This window comes from Ursus americanus, chromosome 5 (assembly GCF_024610735.1).
Source record: "Ursus americanus isolate L20-20 chromosome 5, mUrsAme1.1.p, whole genome shotgun sequence".
In the NCBI taxonomy this organism is placed as follows: domain Eukaryota; kingdom Metazoa; phylum Chordata; class Mammalia; order Carnivora; family Ursidae; genus Ursus; species Ursus americanus.
The window spans coordinates 11,181,881-11,201,169 of NC_142131.1; the positions used below are offsets into that span (position 1 = coordinate 11,181,881).

A 19,289-nucleotide genomic window follows, 5' to 3' on the forward strand; every position below is an offset into this window, starting at 1 on the left:
ACTACAATTGTCTTACAATTACCTAACATGCAAAACAATTAATGCAACACTTAAAATAACCTAAAAGGAATCATTTGAAGGAGTTAAATGCTTGGACGTAAACAACCAAGGGCTTGACTTAAATCATTAGTAAGGCACACGGTCTCATTTATTTTCCTCCAGTAATGTTATAACAGAAGATTTGTGAATGGGAGTACACCATGAAGGTTGACTTAAATCCTCCTGGGAAAGAAAAGGAGATTGAATGTACCTTAGCAAAATTTATAATCAGACAGTAATGTAATATTAATACTTAATTTCAATAGTTAGCTGCTTTGGGGATTCCTTTTATGACCTCCCTTGTTTCTAGAATTTAACAAGGGTCAGACCCATGCACAGGTGAAACACACTCATGTTTCCCACGCTGCTCATCTCATCGATAGCTATAAGCTACTTGAAGGTGGTATCTTTCTACGCCCCTGACCTTGTCGCTGCGGTCCTCTGGGCAGCGCTCCTTCACCACCAGAGCCTGCCCTACACTGTTAGTGCATACACCTGTGGACAGTTTCCCATCTTGGACATGACAGATTTGCATATTTACTATGGCAGTTCTCCAGCAGGTAGCAATACATTGCCTTATTCTTACAAAACCAATATACTAGTATAGTTAAATAAAATAACAAATAATTAAAGTCTCCTTTGGAAATGGAGCTTTATTTAATTTCATAAAGTCGCCACAGAGGTTAAAAGTAGCTCCGATTCCTTCCCTAGGATGTTCTCCAAACTGCAAAATCCCGGATGGTTAATCAAAGCTTTTGTATCGTTGCTGGGACCAGACTGTCCTCCCGAAGAAAGTCTGAAATGTGTCAGTTTCTTGAAATCTGTGTCACCTGGCCTAATTTCTGCATCTTGAATTTCATACACTCTTTCATACACATGGCCCCTTTAGCTGTGGTCACTCTCACTCTCTGTAGAAATGAGGCATTGTCTTTGGAGCGTGCGTAGCAGGAGACATCAGTGGGTCTCCATCTCCCCATGCCTCGGCAAGCGACCCAGATGCACGGACATTGCCTTCGGTCTGCCTCATCCACTCTCGCTGTGTACATCCAAGCATTCAGAGGAGCTCCTCGGGGGCTTGAACCCCTGTTTAGGCTCCACTGATAATCAACTCACGGCACTCTTTTTAACCTGCTAGCTGAATTCCTTTTAGTTCTTTCCTTTCTGACCTCAATTATCTTTTGTCTTTGCCTGTATGAGGATCTCAATTTGCAGTCATTATTTTTCAATATATCCTCTCTTCTTGCTCAGGATCCTATTAAGACTAATATTTTATAAATCCAGGTATTCATTTATTTTGCATTCCTTAAAATAATGATATAGCATTCCTTAAAATTAAAAAAAAATCAAAGATCTTGGGAAATTATATTTTTCTCTTTTTTGAGCAGTAAAGAGAGGATGAGCAATGTCTCTAGAAGACAAAACTGAGGAAAACACATCTGATTCTCTTATGGAAAAGGAAATTAACTAGTATGAAACAAATGAGAAACAAAAAACATAAAACCTCTTTATCTACTCTTCAGCAGTTTAACAAGGGTAAGGTGAGTTCTGAACACAAAGATAAAGCAGAATGGATTCTTTCAAATTTGAACTGGAGTTTTAAAGAGATTTTATTTTATATTGATAATATGGCCCAAGTGACTACAGAAGATTACCAAGAAAGATAACGGCAAATATTAAACATGTGGTTTTCCTCCTCTAATATAAAGTAAAATAAAGCAAAGTATTATATATTAACGTTCTGTATCACTATTCTTAGTTTACATGATTCCCAAATTATAGTTTTAAGTATATATGTAATTATTATTATATGTAAAAATCATAAAATAAGTATCAGTGGCTTAGTTTTACCAGTTACAGAAATGGAAGATTTAAATATATTAGAACCATATTATACAGAGTATTTGGTGCAATAAATTATTATACAGCATTCATCATTTTAGGATTTTCCTTTAATAAAATCAAAGCAGGTTTCCAACTTTAAAGATATGTCAAGAAACTTTGAGATTCATATTTTTTATCATATTATTTAAATAAACTAGGTAACTTGGATAATTTGTAACATAGCCAACTCGGACTATTTATAGATCACTAGGTTAAATTCACAGATGTAGCTCCTGATGGGTATATATGCAGTAGCTGGATATGTGAATGGCTCAACAGGAAGAAAAAACAACAACCAAAAACCAAAACAAACAAAACAAAAAGAACCCCAGCATCCATAGGGAAAGAAGTGACCAAAAGGATTTCATTTTTAAAAAATGTCTTCAATCTCTCCAAATCTTGGTATGAAATTGGATGATAAAGTAGTTCATACTACAATAATTCAAAAATCAAAAACCACTCAGATTGATAAATGAAAATGAAAGAAATCATTCAAGAGAAATTACTTTTTTTCAATTGAATTCAGAATGGGCAGCCTAGCGAAATTACAGACACCATTTAAAACAAGAAGCTTACAAGATCAGGTAGATAATAAAAAAGGAAATCAGGACGCCTAGGTAAGCTTCTCAGTCAGAGAAAGTTATATGCCATCTGAAAGAATCCCTAATTGTGACCCATGTGAAACACACACACACACACACACACACACACACACACACACACACGGCTACAGTTTAAGACGATCCCATTTGCTGTATCTTCTTATACACTTTGCTTCCCAAATAATCTGATTTACCCCCTTTGTAATTAAAATGGAGAACTAACCTAGAAACTTGTAAAACCTTCCTTGATGTTACTATAGACTGTCCATGATCTCATTTTTTAAAAATAGCAAAATTAAAAATATATATATTTCTGTGATAATATTCAAATAGTTGAGTCTCTACGCCATAGTAACAGGAACCACATGAAAAAAAAATCTCTTTGTGGCTTTGGGAAGTTATATGAGCTCTCTGGTACCAATTCCTTATCAATAGAATGAGATACTGTGTGTTTTTATCCGAAAGAGGTAGCTGTGGACTAACACTGAAAGGTGATCAAATGTGCCAAGAGCTCTGGAGGACAGCATGTCTAACTGAAATACTTAGTATGTGACAGGCATCTGAGTTTTCATTTTTAATAAAGTCGTTGATGAGAAACAGCAATCAGGGAGACTATCACTGTATTGCCTGTTGTTTTTGCCTGTGGTTTTATTTATTTATCTTTTATAGCAAATTGAGAAAATCCTTGAAAAATAAATCAAGCATGATATAATTTCTAAATGTCTATTATTTTAGTCCTCTAAAGGTGACATTTTTAATGATGTTTTCCATTATATGTTATGCTAATTGGGAACTCTCTATTATGTATAGATCAAGGATTTTATATTTCTGATAGAATAAAATATAATAGTGTGAAGTAAATGACAAAACCATGAGCACAAGGGAGGCATATACGTGTCCAGTGTGGCATAGCCAATACTCCGTGAGAGGCACCTGTCAATGTACACGTTAGTTGACCAAAAGCAGTATTACAACATTTCCTGCTATTTCTTTAAAACATATGTCAGAAACTAGTAGCACACAAGTTGCAGCCAGACAACACATCAGACCTACCGGGTCTACTGAGATGTTAGAACACTTTTTTTTTTATTAGCTGCAAATATTGAATAATTCGGATATCTCAGATGCATGACTGCTTTTTTCATTTCATTCTTTTATAAGAACAGTTGAGAAAGAGAAGAAAAAGAAGGCATGCTAATGTGTTTGAAAAACACTACATCTTTAAATGGGCAAGAATGGTCTAAGGCTAATTTATCAGTTGCCATTTATCATGATGCTTTTGTTATCTTTCTCTCAACCAATCAGCATCACTTACATTATCAGCCTGCCCTCATTGGAAGTGGTGCCTATAACTCCCATATTAATAGTACCATGTAGAGATTAATGGAAAGGTTAATATAATAGAAAGCATAAATAAAGCTGGTTTTGATTAATTTACCTGTACTTTATAATCTTCAGTTTCCTTATCTTTAAAATGGTGATGGTATCAATCATGAAAGGTATCGAGAAGATTCACTGGAAATGCGTTCCTAGAAATAACAAAACAAAATTTTAAGAAATATTTTACCACAAGCATTTCTTACTAAGTTATAAGGACAACAAGGAAGAAAATGATTTGCTTGATACTAGGAATACATATATATATATATACATATATATATAAAATTCCATAAACCTTTCAGATGAATCAAGACATGTTTATATCTCAGAAAAGTGCAAGCTAAATAGGATTCCAAATCATCTCTGTGAAATAAAAATTCTTAATATTTGGTAATCTCACAAATAAAAATAGCTGGATATACACTTGTATTTAATTTTAGTAAGTCAAATCAAGACATTAAGAAAAAGTTTACAATATCCAATATTTCCTACAACTACAATAATGTCTTTCCAAATGCCAAATATATTTCTTCTCTTTCTTTTCTCTGTATCAGTCTCCTTCATAACTGAAATAGAGAGAGCAGGATAACAGGTGTTGCAAGCTTAATCTCTGGCAAAGGTATAGAACACCATGGAATGGGACAATCACTTTGAGATAACCTAGCAAATTTGAATCTGAGAAAACTGAGATTCAGAAAGGTAAAGTAATTGATCAGAGGTAGCACAGTTTATTAATAAAAGATCAGAAACTCTAATCTGGAAATCATAACTCCTAGGTCAGTAGGTTTTCCAAAAATAGTATGTTAGTTCCACCCACACTTAATTATAAACATATACGCAATTTTTCAACTGAAGACTTAATCATATGTGTTATGGAACACTATCTTCATCACTATAATTCAAATATACATTAGGTATTCTGAAGAACGTAAAAATAACAAGCCACTTATTCCAGCAATTATTGTAGATTATTATCAGAACCAGAATGACCAAGAGGAAGTAAGTTGAGACTATTTACATCATTACCGGGGGCAAAAAAAAGAAGAGCATGATTTGTTCATCTTTGCCTTTCCAGTTACTAAAATTGAGTCTTATTTTCAACAGAAACATTTGAGAGCATTGGAGAGGAATAAAGTATATAAAAATATAAGCTTCAGACTAGAAAACAAATTGGCAAAACATCTAATAAGAGAGGTGCATCCAAAATAAACAAAGAAATCTTAAAACTCAACAATAAAAACAAAGTAGCCCACCATAAAATGTACAAAAGAGCTATACAGACACTTTACTCAAGAAGATATATAGATGTAAAATAAGCATAGGAAAAGATGCTCAACATCATTTGTCATTAGGAAAATACAAATTAAAACAACAATGTGATGTTACTACACATCTACTAGAATAGACAAAGAATTAAAAATGGACAATACAATTTACTAGAGAAGATAGAGAGCAACTGGAACTCTCTCATTCATAGCTTTTTCGCAGACTGTTCAAAAACTAAATATAGTTTACCATATGATCCAGCAATCCTATTTACTTAACTCACTTGAAAATTTATGTTCACAAAGAAATCTGCATGCCAATGTTTAAACATAGTTTATTTATACTCTCCCTAAACTGGAAGCAATCAAGGTGTTCTTCAACAGGTAAACAGAGAGACAAACTGGAAAACCATACAATGGAATACTTCTGAGCTTTAATAAGGTATCAGCTACAAAACCATACAAAGATAAGGATAATTAATAAGTGCTTATTTCTAAGTTCAAGAAGTCAGTCTGAAAAAACTATTGTATTTTATTTCACATCAGTTTCTGGAAAAGGAAAAATGATGGCGATAAACACACCAGTGGTTGCTGGGGGCTTGGGAAAAGGAAGAATTGAATAGATGAAGACTAGAAGACATATAAGGTGATGAAATTATTTTATGTGATTCTGTAATGGTGGGTACATGCAACTGTGCCTTTATCAAAAAAAAAGAGGAAATTTACAGGACAAAAATAAACATTAACATAAGAGAATTAAAAAAAAATATTTTAGGAAGTTGGGAGTTCTTTGCATAGAATGTGGACTATAACAACAACAAACAAACAAACTCTCCTCCAACCCTCTAACTGTATTACAAATGTATGAAATAACCTCCCTCAAAAGGGTGGGGAAGTCATTGATATAAGACGTTCAGGAAATAAGTGGAGGCTATGAGAAAAAAGCACCGTATTCTACTTAATAAGGTTATTTTCCATGGAGTTAGAGGCTAACAATTTGGAAATTGCTATACATGAATAATTTAACTGAAAAAATTACCAAGTGAATTGCAGAGGATAGGAGACAGTCTTCTTAACTGCTGAAGTGGGAGCATGGAGACAGGCAATGGGAGAAGGCTAGAAAGATCCACATAGTAATGAAGTATGCATCTGTATGTGTTCATGTTTAGTTGAATACAGATATAGATGGGTATACACAGAGGGACATTTATGCACATGAGTCTATGCTTGAGTTAGTATACATGTATTTCCTTGTTCTGTCACCCAAGAACCTGGAAGCATCAACATCCCACCAGCAATGATCACACTTACTACCCAGACCTTGGTTTCTAGTATTATTCTCCAAAAAAGAAAACTGAAACACTTTGGAGCAATGACTGATTCTAGCACTGGAGGGCATGGCATATACAAGATGTGCTTTCAGTATCTTGTAATGCCAGAAAATAAAGAAATGCTCAAAAAGAAATAAATAATGATTGAATATGTTGAAAAGAAAAACAAAAACCACACAGAAGCCAACTGTGAAAAGTTCCCAACAGTCAAGGCTGGACAAAATTGAGCAACACATTTTTAAAGGGATAATTTAATTATAACCTAAAGTATAAAATAAATATCTATTAGTCCACAATGATATAAATAAATGATTAAATAAAATTTTAAAAGTTGAGAAGAATCGGGGTGTCTGGGTGGCTCAGTTGATTAAGCATCTGACTTCAGCTTAGGTCATGATCTCAGGGTCCTGGGATTGAGCCTCGAATAGGGCTCCTAGCTCAGAAGGGAGTCTGTTTGTCCCTCTCCCTCTGCCCCTCCCCCACTTGTGCTCTGTCTCTGTCTCAAATAAATAAATAAAATCTTAAAAAAAAAAGTCAAGAAGAATAAGCAAATCTCCCATCTTGAAGAATTCCAAGTGATTTATGCTGATACTTCATGCTTAAGGAGGGCAAGCATTATCTCCCCAGGCTGTGCCTAGTGACCTCCTTTCAAAGAATATAATATAAGATGGGCGAGGAAGAATAACTTTATAGTGAAGAAATACGGCAAACATGACTTCGGTTTGATGATCATGAAAACATCATCAGTAATGTCACACAGACAGCATTTACCCTTGATATGATGTTAGGAGAATGGTATTTTACCTCCATGGTCTCCCTACCAAAAACTCATAACCTCAATATCATCAAAGGAAATTTCAGATGAATCCCAACTGAGGAACACTGTACAAATCATTTGATAATCCTCAAGTCTGTCAAGGTCCTCAAAGACAAAGAAAATCTGAGAAACTGTTATAGGCAAGAGGAACCTAATTTGACATGACAACCAAGCATAATGGGATATTTTAGTTGCGATGTTGAAACAAACAAAAGATTAAATTTTTAAAAACCTAAAATAATCTGTATAAAGCATGAGCTTCAGTTAATAATAATGTATCAATATCAGTTTTTTAACTGTGACAAATGTACCATACTGATACGTTACTAATAAGGAAAACTAGGTATAGGGGTAATGGGAACTCTGTATTATTTTACAACTTTTCCATAAATCTAAATCAATTTTAAAATTAAAACCTTATTTTTAAAAACAAAAAATAGAGAAATCACCACTGGTTCTGGAAATTCAATGGGAAATACATTTATTTTTAATGTCTGATTTAAACACTCATTGTTTAATGCCTGATTATCATGGTTTGAAAGCTGGACAGGGTTGGTTTGGATTGTGTGGATATATTACAAATGAAGAAGAAACAATGTAAAGGAGATACGTGATGCCCTAATGATAAACCTCTATTCTACAAATAGGCATAGAGTCAGTAAGCAGTAATTATAAGAAGGAAAAAGACTAGGAGCTTATCTGAAATCATCCAAAATGTTAAAAACAAGAATCACAAAGTTCATAAATCCCAATAAAAGCCTGAAATCACAACAGTGCCACATGTAGACTATGTCCTAGACTGGAAAAAGCTTTTTATTTATTAGAGTTCGGTTAGCATTACATACTAGAAAGCATATGAGAATTACACTAACGAAAACATGCTATCGTTATTAACTTAGTTGATGGTATGAAACTGAATCCGCCCAAATTCCAGTCACATCATTTCTAAATCTGCAAAATCAAATTAAATAATATAGAGAGAGTGCTTTTTAAATAGTAAAATCTTAAATAAATGCTACTTTCTTTAATCTCCAAATACAGACCACCCAAGATCTTACATTTGCAGGCAAATGATAGAGATAAAAGATCAGTTTAGTAAACATAGTATATTAACCAAAGTACTTAAAACTGGGTTGACTTAGGGATCTGTGAACTGGTTTAGAGCTTTGTGAGTAGAACGGGTCAGGGGTCTAGCATTACAGTTCTACACATGAAAATGCACATCAAAAAAATGGCTGAAATACTTGATACCAGGTAAATTGCTACCAACAGAAAAACACAATATCAATAGAAACTGTGTGTTCTCAGCTCTGCAACTGTGCCCCTAACATTTAATTGAACATCCTTCCAATTTCTTTCTACCAATTTGTATCAGTTGATACAAAATAAATAATAAATCTCTGTAAACTTCCAAACACTTAATGATAGACAGTCCCCACTCTGCATGGTAATCCGGGACCATAATAGTTACCATGCAATTTATCATCTGAATAACTGTTCCGTGAACTTTAATTTTTTTGGTAAACATTTTAGAAATCCTGTCAGTTATAAATATGTAAGAAAGTTTTAAAAATACACTAATATTTATTTAGTGCACTATATTTTACATTAGAAACAATGAGATTAAAGTGTTTTATTTCTTTTGATGTAGCAGTAGTTTGAACAGTGTTTACCTTCTAGTCATATGATGCAAAGAAAGAAAAAGCATCTTTCATATATCTTGGAAATTATAACATGCCTTTCTAAATTTGGTCAGCGGTAACATTTTATCCCTTGCCCTTTCAGTGACATGAAATGTTTCCAGCATTCCCTTAGTGTATTTTTTTGGCCAGTGTCACTTCCTCTGAGACTTCTCCATCCTTTTCTTCACAACTGCTTTCCTCCTTTATGTCTCTTAAGTTTCCTTCACTCCGCCCTGTTGGCATTGTATCCAGAGGCTCGTCGACAGCAGTGTCAACATTCCCACGATCAGCTATTTCTTCTCTAACTCCACTTTCATCTTGGTTGGCCAATTCAATAACCCACTTCTGTAAAATATCACATGGGCTTATCACGGGGGACAAAGAGTCAGTACAACTACATGCTAAGTATCGGTGCATAAACCGAGTATGTGTGTGGTGACCAATTTTCGACAGACTTTGAAAGAAGTGATGGGAATGGTACTGATCATGATGCAGATCCATGTTATTTACACAGTGATTTATGGACTGAGGTAAGGCAGTCAAGTTTGTACTTCACACAATTACTCACAGTTAATATATTCTAGCAACTGATGTTGGATGTTGTTGGGAGACTGGTATTATTTAATCTGTCCTAACTGAAATCTATGTATATCATAACCATGCAAAACAGTAAGTATCGATAAAACAAGAAGAGATTATAAAATAAGTCCACTTTCAATTAACATTTTTACATATATGTAAAATTTTTCAGGACAAAATTGTTTTAGTTTCTCAGCAGGTGGCCGTATATTAGAATAGTTATAATCTTTTCAACAATTAAAGAAATATTTGTTAAGCAATTGGAATAATCCTTCTGGGTGGAGAACAGAAAAGAAAACTAACCTCTGCCCTCGCAGTGCTGACATTGCAGTGAAGAAAATACGCAGTAAATAAGATAAGTGAGTAATGAAAACTAGCATAATAACAACAACAAAGGGGAGAATGAAGCTGGGAAGTGGAGTGTAGTGTCGGGGAGGTGGTTAAAATTGTCAATAGCGTGATCAGAGAAGATTTCACTGAGAATCTAAATTGGAAGTAAAGACCTAAAGGAAATGAGGGAGTGGGGCTTACGTATTTCTTATGGAGGAGCATTTCCTGCAGAAGGTATGGAAATCTAAAGGCTGGGAGTTGAGAGTTGTCCTGTTACGTTAGAGGAATAGAGAGGAAGTCAATGTGGCTGAGTCAGTGAGAGGAAAAGAGAAATAATGAAGGAAGAGGGAATGGGCAGCCGGCTTACACAGACTGTCAAATATATTTCTAGTGTGGTTTTACTCTGAGATTACAAGTCATGGCAAAGCTTGGGCAGAAGAGTGGCTTAAACATATTTTAACAGTATCACTGGCTTCTTTCTTACAAACAAACTGACGGGGGGGTCAAGGCGGAAGAGAAGTAGTTAAGATTCTATTGTAATAATTCAGGAAAGAAATTAATAGGGTTCTAGACTAACATGGAGTTTTGGTGTGATAGTAAATAGTTGAATTCTATTCATATATCAAGATTAGAGACATAATATAGCAGTTTTTCAGTATCACAGAGGTGTCTGAACAATCCGCTAGAGTTGGTCCAAAGAAAATTTGAGATACTACTTGCCTGAAAGGAGGTAGAACTCAAACACTAAACTACATCATCAACCATGAAAGCTCTTTTGCAGCACAGTGCGCAAATATTTTCTTTGACAAAGGAGAAAAATTAATTTCAAGATAGATTTGAAACATATTTGACTAGAATTTTCGAAGATTAATTTTAGGGGTTCCCTTCATCCTTGGATGAGATGTCAGTTTCACTTCCAAAAACCATTCCAAGGCAGGGAAGGATTCTAAGACATAGGATAAGAGGCAGCGTGACAGCCTCCAGGGAACACTAACCTACAATTCTGAGTAAAAGGCAGTCTTAAGGCCTCAGGGGTTTTCCTTTGAAACAACTCTCTGCTCAATAACTTGAAGACAAACAGCCTAATGAGAAAGTGGAAGCTCATGCTTTCATAGAGTCCCCTTGTAAGGACATACTTCTATGAATTCGTAGCTCCATCTCTCAACTAATTCTAGTATCCAGGGGAAAACCTTTCCAACTTTTGAGTATTTGCCTTTTTAACATGGAGTAGAGAATGTAACTGTATTCCAATTGTTCATGGATGAGGTGCTCTGCACATAAATTTGCACACAAATCTTTGAGATATTTTTAGAAAATGTATATTTAACAAATAGCAAATCCTTTAAGTTACCTGTGTTACCTTTGTTTAACCAAATCACTTTCCTGGCTATTGTACCATGAGTACCCTTTATTTTCCCTTTCTGATACTTCTTCTCAATATATCTTACAGCTAATTCTGCATGTTTTTCACTTTAACGCATTCTGTCCTCTGAAGTAAACAAATGAATACCGATTTTTGTCAACCCCAGGTGACTCATCTTTTGTAATTTGTCATGTCAGATTTTATCAGCCACTTCATACTGGCTTACTGGAAAAGCACAGCAAAATCCAACTCATTCAACACCAAACAATTCATCACAACATGACACTTTCTAAATGATGAAGTTCCAGGATAGACAGAAAAAAGGCAATGTACTATTAAAAACTCAGGAGAAAAAATAAAATAAAAACTTTATCTTGGTTATTCAATGTTTCCAAGTATATCTCTAGGCATTCTGATCATTTTGAAAAGAAACCCAATAGTAAGAGTAATACACACACACACACACACACACACACACACACACACACATATATTTCATTTCTTACAGCTTTAAAAGTTGGCTAGCTTAGTATAGGACTAATGGATTGAGTATAGCACATTCCAATGTTTACCCACCAAGTTTACCTTGATTTTCCAAAGATTCAATTCTAGCCATTTAGCACCTGCTAATTATGAGATACAACTTCTAAGTTCTTCTGAATAAAATTTCAGAGTGCTTCCAAGACCAGCACATCATCAAGAAAAGTAGCTAGATTCATTATCCAAGGATCTATGATTGCAGTGTCAAATGAAGCATTCTTTTGACTGGTTTTCACTGCATCATGCTTCTTCCTTGGCAGTCTGCCATCAGACAGATTTTTTTTTTTTTAAATAGCTCCCAATGAGATTTCTGTAAATCCCACATGTCAATTATCCTACATATTATATACAGGAATAAAGTGAACAATCCTGATATACATTAAAAAAGACACCATTCACTGTGTATGCAACTTCTTTGAATAGCTGTCTTCCTAATTTACAAATATTGATCCATAACCAAAATTAGTTCCTAATTTACAAATATTGAACCATAACCAAAATAGTTAAAATAGTTAAGCATGTTTACTATTATGGTTAAAGTGGTATTAAGTATGAAATTTACAACCACAGCAAATGGACAGAGTTACGTTTCATTCATTCAACACATTATAGGTATTAATAATGGCACTGTGCTAAATCTGTGATTTCACCTTATTTTTACATCTATCCCAGAAATACAATTATATCTTTATTTTAATGATAAGAAAACTAAAGCTCTGACACTGGAGATTCAGGTAGATAAAACCTAACCTGAGAGGTATGAGGACAAACAAAAATTCATTATAATTAAGTATAATGAATGTTTATAATGGGGAAGGGTGAGAATGAACAGCAAGGGGAAATGACCAACTTTAGATCAAGAATGCCAAGGTTAAGGAATTGAACAACAGAATTAAATCAGGGCTGGAAGTTACAGTTAAATGTAAAGGAGGAGAACAAGAAGGAAGCAGTGGGAAAGGTTTCAGCAAGTGCCAAGAACTAGATATGCAAGAGCATACACAGCCGGTGAGAGTTTTGGTAGGTTTGAAAATGAACCTAATGGTGGCAGTAAAGTGAATCTAAAGAGAAAGACATTGCCAAAATGTGGCAGAATTTGTATGTTACGCTAAGGGCAATTGTTAGGCACTGAAGTTATATAATCATAATAGGTTCACATTTTAGAAGATCACTCTGTCTCAAACTGGTAAAGGATTAAAAGATGGCAGCTCCGAATTCAGAGAAACCTAAAAGAAAATCACTGCTATCGTTTAGTTAGTTGAATTAAATTAAAATGTTTTAGCTGAAAGGGAGGGTTAGTTAAGAGTAAACAATAAAGAAAACATGCATAGAAAGTGGAGACAAGGGCAGTGGTTTTCAAACATGAACATGTGTCAGAACCATCTGAAGGGTTTGGTATAACACATATTGCGCATTTACTCCCAAGGTTCCTAATCCAGAAGATACAGGATGGGATGGAAGAATTTGCATTTCTAAATTCCCAAGTGATGCTGATGCTTCTGGTAAAGGGCTCCCTTTGAGAACCACAGGTCAAAAGAAGGAAACTGGGAAGAGAGCCAGAAAAGTCAATGGTCATGCAGACCCACCCTTCTTCCTTACACCATTGTTGGCTGCAGGGAAAGAGCTCTCCAAGGAATGAACCTGAAATGAATCCAAATCATTCAAATCCCATCAGTACTCAGGATTCTGTCTTTCCAGAGACCACATTTCCCTACAAACTCCATTTATACACTATCTAACCACACTCACAAGACTAAGCCAAGAGAAAGATTTAGAAAGAGATTTGACTCTGGAAGTCACTCTTGGTTTGTCTATAGATCACACATGTACAAAGTTGGATTAATCGTTTTCCTTGTTTCATGACACAAGCATTGCTCAAACATATGGTCTACTTTTATTAACCGATAGTTAACTTAAATAACAAAATAAGCACCTGCCAATCAAGCACTGAGACAAAAAGTCTAGACCTTGACATAAACCTATATTAAAGTATCTGGTAACCCCCAATGCACATCCCGATTTTTCCCAGCCTGAGTTAACCAATACCTTTAATCTTTTGTGTTCTTTTCATATAAGTTTATGCCTATACACATGTTTTTCTATAAAGAGAATTTTTAAATTTCAGGATTTTTTTTTTGCTTTATATAAAGTATATTATGCTGTATGTTATGTTTAAAGACATACTTTTATGATTAGTATTATATTAGGGTGATATTCATCTATAATTCTATGTGTCACTCGATCAGTTGTGACTATTGTAAAATATTTCATTACATGGATATACTATACTTTTCATTTTGTTTTTCTTTCTGTGAAAAATACTGCTATGAATATTCCTCTATATGTCTGGTCGTAAATATACGCAAGTTTATATTAGACAGTAACCTAGAAGTGGAATTGCTGAGTCATCTTATATGTAAATGTTCACATTTAAGAGATAAAGCCAACCTTTTTCCCGATTGTAGTAACGCACTCATTAGTGATTAATGATCCCATGGACCCATATGCTCTCCAGCACTTGATGCTAACAAACGCATTTTTTTTTTTTAAATTTTGACTTCAAAGGAACATCAGATTGTATTCCATGTTTTTTGTATTTCATGGTATTTCCAATCTTGGTTTGCTCTTCTTTCTTGATCACTAACAATTCTGAACATCTCTTTATGTGTTTGCTGACTAAATGTATTTTCTCTTCTATGGCTATTCCTTTTTCCCCTTACTTTATCAAGCATTTGTGTTTTTTAAAAATTGATTTATAAAAGGCCTTTAGATAATCTTATTTCTAATTATTTTTAATATAGTCCTCAAATGTGTAGCTTTTAAAATATCTGGATAATGGAAGGTTTCTTAGTAAAGCACACTACCAAGTCATTATTTAAAAAAACAAACACACAAACAAAACACCAAAAACTCTAAGAAGGATAATTTCTTAGCCTTGTACACAAATACCTATAAAACCAAACAAATAAAGAAGATAAACCTGAGCTCTTTTGTAGAAACTTTGTAAACTTTCCCTTTAAAATCAGTAATAAGGAGAAATTCCAACCACACTGTCGAGAATTTAGCTAAACTGCTCATAATATCGCTGCCTTGGGCAATCACTTTGTGTCATCAAGTGGCCTGGAGGGACTGCTGACACTAGTCCATGCCCGAAATAACACGTCACAGAGTCACAAGTTAATTTAAGTTCCTGATATCACTCCCACTTTTGATAAGCCATCTTTCCCACCTTTTCCCTGGGCCTTTTCCTAGTGCACCACTTAGATAAGACCTCCACGAAACTTATCAAAACCCCCGTCTTTCTGGTTTGAACTGACCAATCTGGCCTTAGCTCAGGTACCCCAAAGCACTCTGAGAACCCTAATAATGGCACATGACCCATGTCCTGCTGTGTTTTTAGCATACACACTGCCTTGTCTCCTTGTGGCCCCAGCCATGGCTTCTACCACCTCCAGGACCTGTGAGTTATGAATTTCTCTATTTCATTTCCTTTTTGGTCTTTTGTTGAACCTAGGATCACTATCTGACACTGGGGCTCTACTCAACAAATGTTGATTTTTAAAAGTCACAATATAAACCAATATAATATTGAAGTCTTTAGTCAATAGTATAAGATCAGAAAAATAATTTAGAAGCAGAAGTACCGGAAAGGAGGAAATACAACTTCCTTTTTTGTTTGTTTTGCAGATGATATGACCATTCACCTAGAAATTTTTAAATAATCTACAAATTTTTAAAACAATAACCAAGGTTTAATAAAGTGGTTACATGTAAAATTAATATATAGTAGTTAAATGGTTCTGATGCCTTCCTCCCTTAGAATTAATGCCTCCCAAAAAACGTATTTGGTTCCCCCAGTGAAATAGACTCTTACTTAGTCAAGTAGAGACGTATTTGGACATCGTTTCTGAAACACAAAGTTTAACACAGTTTACTCTCAAGCTGGAATTTCTCTCGTCCCCCCTCTCTCTCTCACACACATACATACACAAAAACCATATGCATATATAGATAAAATTCAAAAGGGACATCTTTTACAAAAATAAACAAAATTAAAACAAAATTAATAAGGGTGGTTCAGAAACTTTAAGTTTTATAGTCCAGAAAAAAAAAAAAGCAGTTACTGAGAAATGTTATGGAGAAATACAAATAAGCTAGATAATAAGGATTCAGAAATGTAACTAACATTATTTGATGAGTAATATTTTTATATATACTTTGACGAATTATAATTTTTCTAGACTATATGAAATCTTCATGTATTTGAAAATTTTTGTTTAAATTAAAGGAACAAGACACAACTGAGATAACCAGTTATCCTATAGCGATCCCAATGTTTTCCTTGTTGTTATTGCCATAAACATATGTAGGGAAAATTAGCAGTAATTCCAAAAATGGAACTGAGCATAACACAGGGAAGGAAAATAATGCAGGTTATTGGACATCTTTAATGCTTGAGTAAAGGCAAGTAGGTAATACGAGTTAAATTTTTGAGTAAGAAGGGTAAGTAGAAAATCTATTTTAAAAAGCCACATGCTATTACATTTTCAACATATGCTATACATTTATAGGGCACAGAAGTGATTAGGGAACTCAATGTTTTAATCAAGAAAATCCCCCGGATGGGTATGGCAGAATGGGTGCCTGGTTCAGGGTAAGAAGCAGAATTACATTATTTTAAAATAACAGTGGTAATTTTAATCAAGAATTTTGCCTAAATTTGTGAGCTGAGTGAATAACTGATTACATAATGATCAAAAAAGTAATCTTGTTAGATGATTTTCATATGTCTAAAAATAATCACTTAAGTTTTCTCTCCAATTAGATCCACATATATTAATAAAAAAGGGGACAGATGTTTTCTTTAAAACTAATTCTTATCAATAGAATTTAGTAATGCAAATATGGCTGCTATTGCATACTTGATCTGAAAAGAATAGTCTAAATTTAAGAATTCTTTAATTCTTAAAGGCATGCAAATAGTTTCATATATTTTAACATTTAGCTAGTCGAGTATTGTTTAAAATTGCTTCCTTTCCTCCAATAATCAAATGTTTATTGAGAGTCCACTATGTGCCAACCACTGTTCTGGGTCTTGGAGAAATGGGAGTGAACTAATTATATAAGACCTCCTTTCCTCATGGAATTTAAAATCTAGTGGAGGAAAAGAAATAATTTTCAAAATAAAATCAAGTTATATAATATGATAAATGTGAAAGACCTAAGGAGAAAAACAGCATAAAAGAAGTACGCTCACTCTGTATGCGAGGGGTATGGTTGGTGCCCAGGTCCACGGAGGTACACTGGGACCAGTGTATACACATCTCAGATATTATTCTTCTACAGGACCTACCGAAACCTGCCCTTTGTCCCACCTCCTCGCTGCAGTGGCCACAAGGATGTTTTGCCCAGAGCCTGCTAGACCAGCAGTCATAAATGACCTAGACATTCCCACTGTTACCTTATTTCTTAATACCACTGGTTATTCTTAGACTTTGCCCAGGATGAAAGAACTTCCACATGGCTCTCCTCATGTGCAGCAGAGACAGAGCCTCAGGTCTGCTCCCTAGTTCAAGTTCACCAATGGAGGTCTGTCTTCACCAGTGACTGACTGGAAAGACTACTTTGCAAGCCAGAAGTGTTTGGGAATTTACACGCAATGAGGGAGACTTTGATGAGAAATATGAGATTGCAAACAGACCCTCTAAATATCTTGCTCATTCTTTCCCTGTTGGACGTTTCCAAGAAGTAACGATTCCATAGGCTACTTTTGGAAATGGCTTGAGTGACCTAAGAAACAGTGATATTCCTTGTGAGGCCATCATCTGTTCAAAAGGATCTGCTTACACTACTTTCTTTTTTCCTTTCTTTTTTTCCAGCCTTACTTCCCTTTTCTTACGTACTCTTACCTAAGCTTTGTCTCAAGCCCTGCTTGCTAGGAAACTCAGGGATGTTAGTTAACTCCTGTTGGGTAATAGCATTCCCCCAAATTTAGTGGATAAAACAATAGCCATAAAGGCTGCCAGGGCAGTTCTAGGGATCTGGACCAGGCTTGGTTGATCTCAGCCAGTTTCGCTCCTCTCTGTGCTTGGGAGGCTGAAAGCTGCCAGTCGACGTTAACGTCAGCTGAAATGAGCTGTCTCTAATGCACAGTCTCCCATCTTCCTGCCGGGCGCTTGTTTCCTTGGGGGTGGCCAGACTCCAAAAGTGTCAGTGTAAGTGTGCAAGTTCTCTTAAGGCCGAAGCTTGGGACTGGAACCTATCCCAGCACAGCAGGCTATTTCCCAAAGCAAGTCAGAAGTCATTTCAGAGTCAAAGGGTGGAAAACATCTCATCTCTGTCCTCACGGGGGTAGCTGCAAAGTCATATTGCAAGGAACACTGTCAGTGGGAGGGAAAGGATCGTGGCCAGTCTTGCAATCAATCTATTACGCTACGATAAAAGAGAAGGCCTCGCTGAAGAGCTGACATTTGAATAAAAATGTGTAGTTGTGGGAAAGAGCTCGGAAGTTATCTTGGGAAAGATCGCTGCAGTCATGGAGAACATCCAGGGCCACGTCTTTACGGCAGGAGCATGCGTGGATTGTTAAAGGGAAAGCAGGGGTGACTGCCGCTACAGCAGAGGGAGCAAGGTAAAGGGCGCTAGGGTACATCATTGAAATCTTGAGGTCCTGGGGAGAAACAACGGAATGACTTCAAAGTTCGAAGCACTAACTTCATGACATAAAAATCACTTGGGCCCTCGGGCTCTCACTCTGAGAACTGAAAGAGTTTTGTAAAGCCCCGTATTTCAAACTGTTTCATGTCGCTGAGCCATTTCCTTCAATGACGTCTTTTATAAAACTGCTCTATGTAAAAAGTAAACTCGGAACTGATCCACTGCCTCTGCCTTTGTAGCAATCCAGAGGCTCTTTCTTGAAACACCTACTTTAATAACTAGACCAGATGATCCTTAAAATCCTGTCCATACTTGTGGTTGAATAAGGTAATAATAAAGTTCTCTATAAACTGCCTAACAGAAAATTGAGCCGTTAACAGGCCATTCATTCCTAGACCCTCCTTAACAAGTACTGTACCCTGTCACATCACATAGTTAAATAATACATGTTATGCTTATTTCAGAATTTCTCTTAATTACTCTTTTGCCTATCAGTTCAAGGTAATATGTCTTAGACCCATTTTCTGAGAATCTCAAAAAACATTATCAGCTTCTGTTTATTGATGATTCCTATGATGTCTAAAAGAAAAAAATAGTACTAGTAGGAAAAACTACTTATTCAGATATAATTTTATAGTGTAAATAATTTTATAATAGGTTTATAACATGATGTAGAATAAGTATTTTTCATCCAGTGACAAAATTCTACAAATTCAGAGGCAACACGTTGCTTAATTACATTCAGTCAGGCCAATTAGGGAGCTCTTGGAGATGATGGAATTTTATTTTTCTCTCTAACCACTGGATTTCATCCCTTCTGAAAGCC

At 35.2% G+C, this 19,289-nt stretch overlaps 1 long non-coding RNA gene across 2 annotated transcripts in view; it reads right to left on the minus strand.

The window, feature by feature from the left end:
• Nucleotides 1–19,289, minus strand: part of LOC123799280 (uncharacterized) — a 512,492-nt gene that overhangs the window by 58,274 nt on the left and 434,929 nt on the right. For both annotated transcript variants that reach the window (XR_015724367.1, XR_015724368.1), the window contains one exon: nt 3,961–4,051. This is a non-coding gene — a long non-coding RNA (uncharacterized LOC123799280). The remainder of the gene's footprint in view (nt 1–3,960; nt 4,052–19,289) is intronic.